At 47.6% G+C, this 13959-nt stretch overlaps 1 pseudogene; it reads left to right on the forward strand.

The window, feature by feature from the left end:
* The first annotated feature begins 13160 nt into the window (after positions 1-13160).
* On the forward strand, positions 13161-13279 carry LOC120600433 (uncharacterized; annotated as a pseudogene).
* Positions 13280-13959: the final 680 nt, after the last annotated feature.

The following is a 13959-nucleotide window of genomic DNA, read 5'->3' on the forward strand; positions in this document are numbered from 1 at the left end:
GTCCTTTTATTCTGTCAAAAATACTATTAATTGCTATTTTACGTAAAAATACTTAATTGTATATATTACATGCCTATCAAGGCAGAGGTTTTTGGACACAAAACAGGAATTTTGCACTTAGTAGGCACATTCCGTTATTTTCAAGAATAATTTTTTATTAAACTGTGTTTTCTCCTTGGGTGGTAACTTTAGACATCAAACTCCTAAAAAAGGGTTAACTTTGCAGTATGAGAGAGAAGCAGAGGTGACTTCTATCACAGCACGGGGGCTGACAAAAGTGAACGATGCAATGATTGTGAGGACTCTTCGTGACGTTATGAGACATGGCCGTATGGCTCTGGGGATTACGCTGTACATATTGCTCACATATTTAGTGTGATTTAGATAGATTTTTAATCCCTTCGAGCATGGAGTCTGCTTAAAATTTTACATTCAAAACCGCTAGAGACAAAAGGTTGAAAACCCTCAACGTACACTGTCAAGGCCAGAGAATAGTTCATTCATTCTTCATCCAGCAAACACCGATTACATTATTGCACGGCTACTCTGTGTCGGGCTCTTTGTTGGAGCCGGGACAGTGCATGGCACCCCTTTGCTCAATGCCAACGCCCTAGAAATCCAGATGCTTGCTCCAGGCCTGGCAGAAGCCAGAGAGCACAGAAGAGACCTCATGTCTCCTCGTGGACACCAGTGGGTGCGGGATGCGTTTTGCTGTCCCAAACTCAGTGAGGTCCCCACAGTTTCCCGAGTCTGCTTGGGCCCCACCCACCTGGATGACTATTTGAGATTTTTCTCACCTCAAATCCCCGGCACCCTCTCTGTCCTCACTCTCAGCATAGAGCCGCCCGCGTCTCTTCACTGAAGAAGTGGAAGCCGGCCTGGTCTGAGCCGCTGCCATCGCTCGCCTGAATTCTTCCTGCAGCCTCCCGCTTCAGCTGGCCTCGCTTCCAGCTCGTCTCTGCTCAGCAGCTGAGGATCTTGGTAAACTCACATCCGGCTGGTCCTCCGCTCCGAGCCCTCCACGGCTCCCATCTCGCTCTGGGGCCTGCCGGCCTTATGACATCAGGGGTCCATTCCCAGGCTGTCCCCAAGCACACAAGTCTAGATGCCCCCGCCTAGAGGCATAGAGAAGGTAAGAGCTTTGAGGCCGCACCGGCACCTTCACGTGCTTCCTCCCCCCTCGTTATTCCTCTCAGCCACGCTGGACCTCAGCATCACCGCCCGGGGCCTTCGCACCAGCTGCTTCCTCTCCCTGAAACTCTTCCCACCAATATCCACCCAGCTTACCCCTCTCTTCTCACCTCCTCAAGTCTCTGCTCACCGCCTGCCCACCATCTCTTACTGGCCCGTTGAAAGTCGCAGCCTCTCCTCCCTGGTCTGTTTCCTCCACCTTCCAGCACACGGCACACTTCGCTTTCTAGTTTTCTGTGTCATGCATCTCCCCTCTCCCCTCGCTAGAATTTAAGCTCACGAGGGTGGAGACATTTGTTGATTTTGTTCTCTGCTGTATCCCCAGCACCTGGCAGAGATTAGGCACTGAAAACATCTTTAATAAATCACGAGGGAGGGAAACCATGCATAAGTTACCTCACCCCACTGTGCTTCCCTTAAGTTGTTTAGAACAGTGCTCTGTGGACCTTAGCAAGCATCAGAATCACCCAGAAAGCTGGTCGAACATCCGGGCCCCAGCCAGGGACTCCGATGCAGGAGGTCTGGGATGCAGGTGACTGCGTTTCTGAGCCACTCCAGGTGTTGTGGACACAGACTGCTGGCCCTGCCTCAGTAGCCACCGCCTCTGAGCACTGGCTGGGGCGAGGGCGTGAGGGGTCAAAGGGCTGCTTCCAGAGCATCATAGCCTCGGGCTCCTGGGCACACACGCCCTGGTGCTGGCCGAGACCCCGGCACAGGCTGGGGCAGAGCCCAGCACGGGGCTGGGGTGAGAGCTCCTTTTTCTCTGTGCTGCTGCTCAGCTCCCACTGGCTTTGCAGGCCCAGGAGAGGGAGCCTCTGCCCCACTGTCAGCTCTGCAGAAGAATGGGGTGGCGGCCAGGGCACCCAGGGACACGCAACCCTTCCTTCCTGCCCTGTGTGTCCAGGGCCCCAACCTGATAGGTGTCCAAACTCTGCTCATCGGCAGGAAAAGGGCCCTTTATGCACAAAGAGTATGACAGCAGTAATAGTCATGAACGTGTTTCTGAAATGAGGAGACACAGCGTTCACCATCCACACATCACCACAAACCCGACTGTGTCCCTTTAAGAAAGGTTGCCTAGATTCCCTACAGACCAAGTCACAGCACATATCACCGGCTCCGAATCTCACATGCATTCACTTCTCATCTCTCCTCCTCCTCTCCCTCCCTCCTCCTCTCCTCTCTCTCTCTCACCCCCCCACTCACACACCATCTCTCCTGATCCTTCCCCCTCACATGCTACAGATACTCACCTCGTCCTCCACACACAGAAGTAATGCAAAGGGACCCTGCATATTACACTGGCCTTCTCCCATAACATGTGCATGCACGTGTCACACTCCACACACACAGAAACGGCCTGGGGCCTTCCAATTCCCTCACCCCCACAAACCCCAGATCTCGGCCTCTTCAGAGAGGCACAAGCATATGCACCCCCCTCCCCACATATGCACCAGCCCTTCCCAAAATCTGCCTTAGGGCTGGCACCCCTAGAACAGTGCTTTGTAAACTGTTCTGAAGACACACCCTACAGGGCAGACTTCTTCACCCCTGGATGCCGCCCACCCCACTGCGAACGACTGGTTTGAGACCTACTCTGCCCACCTAGGGAGCTAGCACCACCTCCTACCCTTAAGCCTAAAACGGAACGAAGACATGTCTTCAGGACACACTACAGGCGCGGCTGGGAAGTGGCATTTCAGGATTAATGTGAATTATTTCTGCCGGTGCTGGAGCATCAGCCTTCTGCCATGTGCCAGGCGCTGTACAGGGCCCCCAACAATCAGAATGAAAAGCTTCAGTCCTGCCCTCAATGAGCTCACAATCCAATTGGGGGGCAGCTCTGGGTTTTTGGTGCTATAACACAGTTACTGACTACCGTGAAGACTCAGAAGGTGTCATCAGAGCTACTCGAATGGATCACACAGGAGGGGATGCTTGGGGCTGGACCTTAGAGAATGAGCAGGCATTTGGCCAGGCAGGCAAGGAAGCTAGGACACCCAGGCAGCAGAGAAGGCCAAGGACCTAAGGTGGTATGCTGATTTGGGGAGGAGCCTGCTGAAATCTGGTTCTCCAGCCCTCCTGAAAATATCCCGTGTTCCTTGTAATCTTCCAACAGGTTTCCTTTGGTGGTTTTGTTTGTTTGTTTTTGGGTTTTTTTTGATCATCTCCCCTCAAAGTAGCTTCCTCTCAATTTTGCTGTGAACCTAAAACTGCTCTAAAAAAATTAAGTCTTTAAAAAACGAAACATCTGTTGAGCACCTATTCTTTGTCAATAGATGGGACATACGGTAGTGGACGAGGTAAGACATCCAGGGCACCTGGTGAGTGCCTTACATCTCCCATTATCTGCAGGGCCTAGTGCATGATGGGAGAATCGAGATGGATGCTACAGACTGATCTGTGTGCTGAGAATATCATCTAAGAGAGGAAGGTAAGTGTGTTCATGCGGCTGCCTTTGGTCAAGGTAACAGAGGACAGAAAAGCCACTCCCAGCTAAGGCCAGGTCAGTCATTCTTCCCGTTTCCCATAGTCACAGTACCCTTGACGTTTCACTGGATACACGGACTGCCTTAAATAAAGACTACATTTCCCAGCCTCTCTTTGCAACAAGGGGAAACCCATGTAACTAAGTTCATCCCAAAAGGATGTAAGCAGAAGTGGCATATGTAACTTTTAGAAATTGTCCTTAAATGGAGGGCATGTGTTTTCTTTCCCCTTTCTGTCTTCTTCCCAAATGGAATATAGATGTGATGGCTGGAGCTCCAGCAGCCATCTTGGACTAGCTATCTTGTTAAACTACTATCATTTTGGCTTTTTTTTTTTTTTTTTGGTTGATTGGTTTGTTATAGTCAAGTCTAGTCCTATGATGAATCCGTAGGTGCCTCTGGGCCTTTCTGTCTCCAGTTACAGTCCCAGTCCCCGCTTCTTGTCACTACGAGAGTGACTCCCTGGCAACACCAATCTAATGGTCTCCAACAGTTCTCCACCACTCACAGAATAAGAAATAAACTGGTCGATCCCCCAGGGTCTTGGCTTGAAGAAAACCAGTTTAATTTCCCTTCCCTGCCTGGTGCTCTGTTATGATGTTTAAAAGAGATATTGGTGAAAATGGCAGGCCTGGGCACAGAGCCTGGGAGCGAAGGCCTCTTAACTGGGAGAAAGGTAAGCCCTGTGATGACCCGTGGAGCCTTGAGCCTAATAGGTACCAGAGAGGAGACAGAGCCAGCCAGTCATTGGGAAACTGGCTGAGGCCTGAATACTGGGGCTTCAAGAGATAATGGTTCCTTGATGGAGATGAAATGAATAGCTTGTTCGAATACTGAGCCGGGAAGTCACGAGACCCCTTTAATCCCCAGATCCTTTACTGTGGCATCTCACTTGGGTATCGGTGTGTCTGGAATGACTACTTAGAAAATCGCAGTCTCCGCCCCAAGGGAATGAGTTTTTTGTTCTAACCCCTCATTTGGGCAGTTTGCTGATGGCTTGCCTGGTGGGAGGAGCACCATTGACCATTGGACATCCTTTGGTTTCTTCATGGTCGCTGGCAGGGAATGAGAGCTGTGTTCCTGAGGGTTACATGGCTGACCTGTCTGGGGCAGAGATCCAATTTTATTTACTGTCCCAGAAGCCAGGTTGGCATCAATAAATATCCAATGATTACGTTCTGTTCCTCCCAAGCAAAGATGGCGGTGTCGGAGGAGCCGGTGTGGACCAGAGCTGGTCTCAGGGAAGGAGGATTTTCCTTTGATTAGGAAAACGCTGAGATGGACCACTTTGGGGTAGGAGAAGACCCGGGGGAGAGATACATAGACAGAACAAAAGCTAAAGGCAAGCAGAAGCCTGGAGGACAGGGATGTGGAAAGGATCGCGCACATGGAGGCGGCAGGAGGGAGACTAAGTTAGTGGAAATGACCAAGGGGCTGTTTAAAAAAGCAAGGTCACCTTCAAATGACCTTCCTCGTGGTGCCGTGATGTATCTCCTTCTTGGCATTGCCTCACACGGTGAGAGGCCATGTGGTAAGGTGGCCCCAGGAATGGCAGTCTGTGAAGGGCTTCTCTAAGTGCATCATGGATGCGAACATCTCCAGGCCCTCACTGCTGACTCACGTGGGAGGCACAGGTATGGGGAACTCAGGGAGGGGAGAAATTCTGGGAGTGGGGACTCAGATGGGGCCAGGGAAGCACAAGTCAAGTATATGAATCAGTTATGAGACAGCTACCTAAACACTGAGCATTCCTTACCTAGTTTTGGATCCAGAGAATCTCAAAGATGGAAAAGCAGCATCTCTCCACTCACCATCTTGAATCACCCCTACACATCTGAGCTGACTGGTCACTCAACCTCTGCTTGAATATCCCCAGAGACAGGACACTCACTACCACGCAAGGGAGTAACTTTCTGCTCGGGGAAGCTCTGCATTGCTAAAAGGTAACGTAAATGTACCACCTTTCCCAATCACATTCTGCCCTTGGAGTTGAAACCCTCCAGCCCCTGTGGGTCAGGGTGGTGGGGGAGATGTGCATGTCTAGGGTGGAGAACCCAAAGATGAGGTGGTTTTTAGAGACCTGAATGTCGAGGTCCCTCTCTACACTTGAACACATGCCAGCGCCCTATGGTGGAGTAACTACTTATCTTAGTTCAGGCTGCCATGACAAGAATTTCACAGACTGGATGACTTAAACAACAACATTTATTTTGTACAGTCCTGGAGGCTGGGAAGTCTGAGGTCAGTCTTCCAGCATACTCTCCTTCTGGTGTCTTCATGCAGTGGAGAGAATGAGTTCTGGTCTCTTCCCCCCACCCCCCTGATAAGGGCACCAATCCAAATCTAATCACTCCCAAAGCCTCCACCTCCAAATACCCTGGAGATTAAGGTTTCAACATATGAACTTGAGGGACACAAACATTCAGCCCATAACACTACTGTTTATTGAGCAGTTACTGTATGCTGGATGATTAGTATATGCTCAATAGACACGATTATTACCCCCATTTTGCAGATAAGAGAGTGGAGGCTGGCACAGTTTAGTAACTTGCCCAAAGTTTACCCAGTTAGTAAGTTGCAGGGCTGTCGGGGTCCAAATCTCTTGAACCACTACACACAGCTCTACCTGGAGCACTTGCTGGGCCTGCATCCCTACATTCCTGCTGACCAGCCTCGTTCTCTCTGCCTTGCAAGAAACCCAGTGTGTTCTGCATTTGTTGGCCACAAGAAGACAAGACAGAATGGAGTCACCCCTGGGAGTCTCTCTCTGTATTCTGTGAGGTGCTACGAGCTGTTCAGAGCAAGGGAGAGTCTGGTCTCTGGATGGCACAGATGGTGGCCATGCTTTTATAGTCCTGTCTCAGCGAGTGGCTGCCTCAGAAGGTGCAAGGCAGAGAGGTAGATGCAGACAGCAGATTCAGAAGCAGCTGCTACCAGCACCTTCTTCCTGGAGGAGGAGTCATCATTTTTTTTAATAAATAAAAAAACCAAAGTAAAGCAACATCTTCTAAGGCAATCTATGCTCTTAGAGTTGAAAAAATTTGAAGCTCCTCATCTCTGTCTCTGTCTTCGTCTTGCTCTCTGTCTCTCTCTCCCTGTCTCTCTTTGTTTCTACACACACACACACACGACACATTACCATAATACACACACACGCACACACACCTCCTCCGGCCTCCTCCCACACTGGCCTCCCCTCTCTCTGAAGCTTGTTTGTGGAGCTCAGCCTAGCAAGGCTGTCTTCTAGAAAGTCTAGATTCTGTATCAGTGGCAACATCAAAGAAATGTATTCTTTTCATATGCTTGTCTGATTGTGTCTAAACTCAGAATAATGATTTTCTCCTAAATGAATAGATCTTTGCTTTTTTCCTCTCTCCTTTATAAAGTGGAGCAGCCAGCAGTTTGCTTGTACTGGATCAGGCTACACTCCATGACAACTCAGCAAATTGTTTGTTCATCTAAGAAAAAAAAAAAAACCCTTCTTTGCTTTCACGTAAATTGCATCTGCATGATTTGCTTATGCCATGTGGCATATCATGCCGAGGGAATAATAGCGAAGCTTATTAGTGTGGTCGGTAGGAGGGGCTGAGGCTGTGCCAGCTCTGTCCCTCCTTCCACAAATATTCCCCACGCATCCACAGTGTGCTTGTTATTCAGGTGAGATGTGTGCGTCTCTCCCCTCTGAGAGCAAAAGCAGTATACCTAGCACTGGGCATTACCTGGAGTCAATATTTACCAAATAAGTGGATCTTTAGTATTACTATGTAGTAAATGCATAAAGCTCTACAATACTCTGCAGTTTCATTCAGAAGAGATAAAGTCAATTTCACCAGCCCCTTGAATCTGGGCTGGCCTTGTCTTGCTTGGACCCATGCAATATAAGGAAAATGACATGTTATTTCCAAACTTAAACTTCAAGAGGCCTGGCACTGCTTAGCTAATTGGCAGCTGCATACAGACACATAGGTAAGCCCAGCCAAGATCTGACATAGACCTTGAAATTGACTGAGTCTGATCCAGCTTGTCTAAGAACTATTTAGATTAGCCTACTCCAAAATGCCAGCTCACAAAATGGTGGACTAAAGAAACCATTATTGTTTTTTAATCTTTAATAATATTTTCCCCAGCTTTTCAACTAAGAAAGCAATACATGCTTTTATAGACTACTTTAAAAATACATAATACTACTATTAGCATTCCAGGTTCTTTGTTTTATGAATATGTAGATAAATGACTTTTTAAAAAATGAGATCACACTCTACACACTGAATTGTATCCTATTTTTTAACTTAATGAATTGTGGACATTTTTTGTTACAATAAGACACTATTTTGTAATATTTTTTTATTAACTGTATAGGCTCTATTACACGGTTGTAATTTATTGAAACAATCCCCTATGGAGAGACATTTGCCTTGTTTTTACATTTTGCTGTCTTAAGTAATATTATGAATATACTTACAGAAATATCTTGAGCTATATCACTGATTACTTCCTTAGCACAAGTTATTTTTTGTGCCAAGGAATGCTGGATTAAAGAAAAGTGCCATTTTCAAGGTTTCAGATCATGTTATCACATTGCTTTCCAAAAGCAGTTCTCAAACTTTCTGGTCTTGGGGCCCTTTTATACTCATACAAATTGTTAAGGATCCCAAAGAACTTTTGTTTATGTGGCATAATTTCTATCAATACTAACCAGTTTAGAAATTAAAGCATAGAGATTTTTACAATATCGACTCACTTAAAATAGCAATAATAAGCTAATTACATGTTAACATAATAATATAGTTAATGAAAAAACAACTATTTTAAAAAACAAAAAATTAGTGAGAAAAGAGGCATTGTTTTACACTTTTGTAAATCTCATTATATCCGACTTAATAAGAGATGCTGGATTCTCACATCAGCTTCTGCATCAATATGTTGCAACATCCCAAATTATAGGGGCTTTGGAGAACTCCATTATACACTAGTGAGAGAATAAGAGTGGAAAAGGCAAATAACATCTTATTATTATGAAGATAGTTTTGATCTCTCAGATTCCCTGAAAGTGTCTCAGGGAGCCCTAGGGGTTCATAAAACATTATCTTTAAAGGAAAAAAACAGAAAACCTTTGCTAATGTGTTAAGCAAAAAGCAAGATCCCTTTGTTGCTGTTTTTTCTTTTAACAAACACCTCTATTGATATACAAATTATATACAATAAAGTTTACTCATTTGAAGTGTATAAAACACTATTGTTTCAAGCCACTAAGTTTTGGAGTTGTTCGTTACGCAGCCAAAACTAACTGATATAAATTACATCTTCATACTGACAGTGAAAGAGAAGCATTGAAATAAATACATGAAATAAATAGCTTCTGCACCGCCAAAACAGCTAAATCAATAAGTGGCATTATAATTGTTATTGTTACTATTTGTAATAGTCAAATAGTTATCGAGTTCCTGTTACAAGCATTTATTAGTCTCTCATTCAGATTGCTCAATAACCAACCTGTGAAGGAGGTTTTATTAGCTCAATTTCTGTCCCCACGGATTTTAAGAAATTATTATTGTACATTACAGTGGTGCTGGGGAGAGCCCCAAAGAATTAGATAACTCCATTTCTGCTCACAAAGAGCTGGCAAGACATACATATGTGAAACTTCTAACCAACACTATCCATTCATTCTTTCATTTATTTATTTCATAGACGTTACTGAGTATCCACTTTACACAAGGCTGTGTGATAGACTCTGGAGGAGACAGAGACTGAGGATGGATCCCCACACCTGCTTCCACCTTAAGGGGTCTGACTGGTGGTGGTCTGCATATATAAATGCTGGATCATACATCACAACGCAGAGGGATTCCAAGAAAATAAAGGTCAGTGAGGTGAGGGGTGACTGTAGGCAATTTCCCATGGGAGATGGGAGTGATGCTGTTGAGTTCTGGGAGGAGGCACTTATTTTAGGGAGCACGAAGAAGCAAAAGCATGGGTGCTGGAGGAAAGAACGAGAGGACCGAGAGTTACCGTCAGGGGAGAGGGAGGTCAGGCTGCCAGGCTGATCGGATAATCCAGGACCTAAACATTTCAATGGTGTAGTCCAGAGACGGTAAATCTGAAGTATACCTGCTGCCACTACTTCCTGCTGAATGGCAGACATTATTAATCAACCACCTCCTTCTGAGCCTGGATCCTTTCCAAGCCAGTGCTCCAGGCAGCCACAACAAAGCAATCAGAGTCTGCATACACGATGAACCCTATTTGCTATTGCTAGAATCCTCTCTCCTGAGGACGAAAGACAAAAATATTCAGCCGACTGGATAAGGCTAATCATATAATGGCAAAGAGAACCAGCTCTGGAGCCAGTCTTCCTGAGGTTGGATCCCGGTTTCTCCATGTCCCAGGTGTGGGACCTTGTGCAAGATATTTGATCTCTCTGTCCCTCAGTTTCCATATCTGTAAAATCGGATTGATAGTGTTGCTGAGAGGCTTAAATGAGTTGATACAGTCAAAGCACTTATAACAGAGCCCAGCATATCACTCTCATACTCTTGATTTCTTAGTCTTTCTCCATTGTAAAGTCAGCCAACCTCCAAGTGGATTGAGAAAAGAAAATAGACTTCACAGAGGTGGGTAAGCATGTGAACATTGCAAGCTTTGCTCTGCGGACGAGGACAGAACCGAAGACTACACATGGCCTCTGGGGAGAAGAGGCAGTACGAACCACCAGGCTTTGAGGAGGCAGTACATTCCATCCCCGCGCCCGCTAGAGACACTCCTGCCACCAACACAGGTGCTTTGTTTTATACCACAAGAGGCCCACATGGCCATCACCACCAGGACCTGCACCACGGCCGCCCCTAAAAGCTCCACCTCTCTCCACTGAACGATAAGCTGCAAGCAGTGCCTCTCCATAGCCTAAAACATCTCTGCCAGTGAAAAGCTTGTGCGGGTCTGATTGGTGGAGGCCAGGTCACATGACAGCACCATAGCTGCAAGGGAGGCTAGGAAAGCGAGTTCTGGTTTCCATCTGGGAGTTGGGGGAAGGGACTCATAACTTGGGAAGCTCTCTAAGGATAGGAAGGGCAAGCAGAAGGAATCCTAGAGACTACACTTAGCCTGATACTTTCAGCCAACAGATAGAGGGGAGTACAAAGAAGCAAAAGCAATGAGTATGGGTGAGTATGGTTGGTCTATGATCACACAGGGAGTGAAAGATGATGGCTGGAATCTTCACCTTGGCTGACTTCTGGGCCAGTGTCTCCTGGTTATATCACCATGTCTTCATTCATCCTTTCAGCAAGTATGTAGTGAATACCTATGCTAGCGAGTTCTCTCCAAAAGATAGCCGTCTATGTAACACCAGTGCTAAGATGGGACATAGTGTCAAGTGTGTCCTTCTGCCTTCAGGAAGATATATTGTGGGAGGGAAGACCCCCAGGTAAGTGAGCCAGCCAGTGCCATGTGCTAAGCAGCACCCTCTCAGCTACTTGACTGTATGTACCAGCTCAAAGCCCCCCCCCCGTCTGGGGAGCCTTTCCTCCCCAGCTCGGCCAGCAGTCGTCACCTTGTGAGACTTATCCTTTCTTTAAATAGAATTTGCAGAGCAGCCTACCTGCTCAGTCAAGAGATGAACCTGGAATCCCTTAACGTAGCTACAGGTGCCATAGTGGCCCAGAAAGGGCGTTGGAGGGAGGGCTGCATTCCATGCCTGAGGGTCCAAAAACTTTCCCCAGAGGGGATGCTGCTTGAGCTGGCGCTTGAGCCAGAGAGGGGCGTTTTCTAGGTAGACGAGGTGAGGAAGGGCGTTCCAGGCAGTGGGAACAGCATGAACAAGAGCAGGAGGTGGGGAAGGGCCTTGAGTTCCACCCCAGTCACATGACCCTTAGGCGGACACTGTCCGGGCTGTGAGCGTGTTTTCCCAGGCCCCTGGAGTGCGAGAGAACTGCCTGGCTGGCGCCCAGCGAGCGCTGCTGTCCCCAGTCCCGCTTTTGTTCATAAGCCTCCCAGACTCTTGCTCATTGTCCACATGGGAGATGATTTAAGCCTCGCAGTGAGTGGCATTTTCCTTTCCTTTCCTTTTTACGTAAAACATGTCACCACATTTCCACAGTCCCAATTGCTCTCTGGTGAAAATAAATAGGTAAATAAATAAATTTTCACAAAACTAATTAGCAGAGAAGGAGATGCTAATGTGCTCTGCCAACTGTATCTCTCCCCAGTTTGTTCCCAGCTGGACTGGTGTTGGGGAGGGACTTGGGCTATGTGGAGCCAGCGTCTTCAGAGGTGGCAGGCAGCTCCAAGCCCAGTGGAATGGGGACTTCTCTCCCCTCTCTGGCAGACTGTCCACCTGCTGACCAAGTAGATTCCTTGAATCCTTGTGTTGGTGGAAAGACCTGTGATGGGACTTCCTTAGGCTCAGTTTTCTCATCTGCCGAATGGAGCTGCCGAATATGCCAGTCTCTCAGGGCTGCTGTGAGAATTCAATGAGGTGATGCATAGAGGCTGCCTGGGGGCCAAGGAGTGCGATCTCCATCTTAAAGCTCACAGAGGTGAAGTGACCTGCTCCAGGCCACACGGTCTCCAGGTCTGCCTGGTCCAATCTTCATGACCTCTCGCCGTGCCATCCTCCTGCTGGCGGACATCAGGATGTCCTTTGAAACAGCTCTGGTTCTCAGGTCCTGTGACGGGAGGCAACAGAGGGAAAGCTGACACCCTCTCCCTCCAGAGCAGCCTCGGGCAGCCTACCCTGAGAGAGCAGTAACCGCATTTCCCAACCAACTCTGGGGCCTGGGGCCTGACAGTGGAGCCACCTTTGGAATCAGAAGGCTCCTGAGAAACTTCTGGTGTAGGATGACTTCAACAGGGAGAGTGGAGCCAGCTGGCACCTGACGAGCAGCCTGCCGGAGGGCCGTCTCTCTTCTCTGCCCCACTGGTGTTTTATTATCTGGCCGGAAAGGAAGGTGGTGGAACACGTTCTCAGAGCGTTCCTCTGAAAATCAGCATGTCACATTTGTCACCTCGGTAGCTGCTATGGAAGCTGAGGCAGGAAAGGTCTGACACCCTGTTTCGTTACTCGGATAGCAATAAATACGTATCAGCACCACGCCGAGCACCCGACCCCAGGAGACAAGTCCTGCATCAACTCCCACATTAAGATGTGGAAACCTGGGCCCAGAGAGGTGAAGAACCTCACCCAGAGTCACACAGCTGCTGAGCTGCAGAGCCAGGATTCAAACCCAGGTCGGTCTGACTGCACAGCTGACACTCCTTCTGCAGTGGCAGGCAGCCTTCCCAAGTATTACCCCTCGATCGTGAGGTAAGCGAGCAAAAGACCCACTGATTGCACTTCTGGGAAGGTAAGAAAGGCATCTGCACAAGGTTATTTGGAACAGCAAACCGATCTAGATGTCCACTTAAAGGGGGCTGGTCGAATCAGTTATGGTACACCCATACCACAGAGAAGCACGTGCACGTTTTAAAACAGCCAGGAAGGTCTCCAGCCACGCCACCCTGAACAAGCCCGATCCCGTCTGATCGCGGAAGCTAAGCAGGGTCGGGCCTGGTTAGGACTTGGATGGGAGACCACCTAGGAAGACCAGGTGCTGTAGGTGTAAAAAATAAAAAATAAGGAATGGTAAGCTGACAAGGTCCTTGCAATCTGTGAGGTCAACCAAGGGTTGCCTCACCCTCCCCAAAAAAAAAAAAAAAAAAATAGCCAGGAAGCCCTCTGTGTGTTGAAATGGAAGAATTTCTAGGATTTATTAAGCGAAAAAAACCCACAGGGTAGAAAAGTGTGTTAATATACTACTTTTATATAAAAATTAAAGAAGAACCATCATTTCTGTTTGTATTTGCTTGTATATGCAAAAATAGATTCTGGAAGGATAAATAAGAAACCGAGGGGTTTTGAAGGTGGCTGCGGGGCAGAAACAGGCCAGTCGGCAGGACAGGGAGACAGAGGGAGATTTCATCCTTCACCTTTCTGTAGTTGTCTTTCCCCTTTTTCTTAGTTTTTTTGTTATTTATTTATTTTTTTTTGAAATAATGATAGACACACAAGAAGTTGCAGAAACAGTACAGAGAGGTCCCGTGCACCCTCACGGCCCCTGCCTGTCATTGCGTGTGTAATGCCTGTCTGCTCCGCTCCGAGCTAACAGAAGTGAGACCTGCCTTGTGCATCACGCACCCTGTCATTTCTCCCTAGATATCTGTGGGGTGGTGATAGTGTGTGTGGGGGGGGGAGGATAACCAGAAAGCCCCCCATCTTTCTGAGAATAGAATATAACCCCCT

The sequence above is a fragment of the Pteropus medius genome, unplaced genomic scaffold, assembly GCF_902729225.1.
Source record: "Pteropus medius unplaced genomic scaffold, Ma_sr-lr_union100, whole genome shotgun sequence".
Lineage (NCBI taxonomy): Eukaryota > Metazoa > Chordata > Mammalia > Chiroptera > Pteropodidae > Pteropus > Pteropus medius.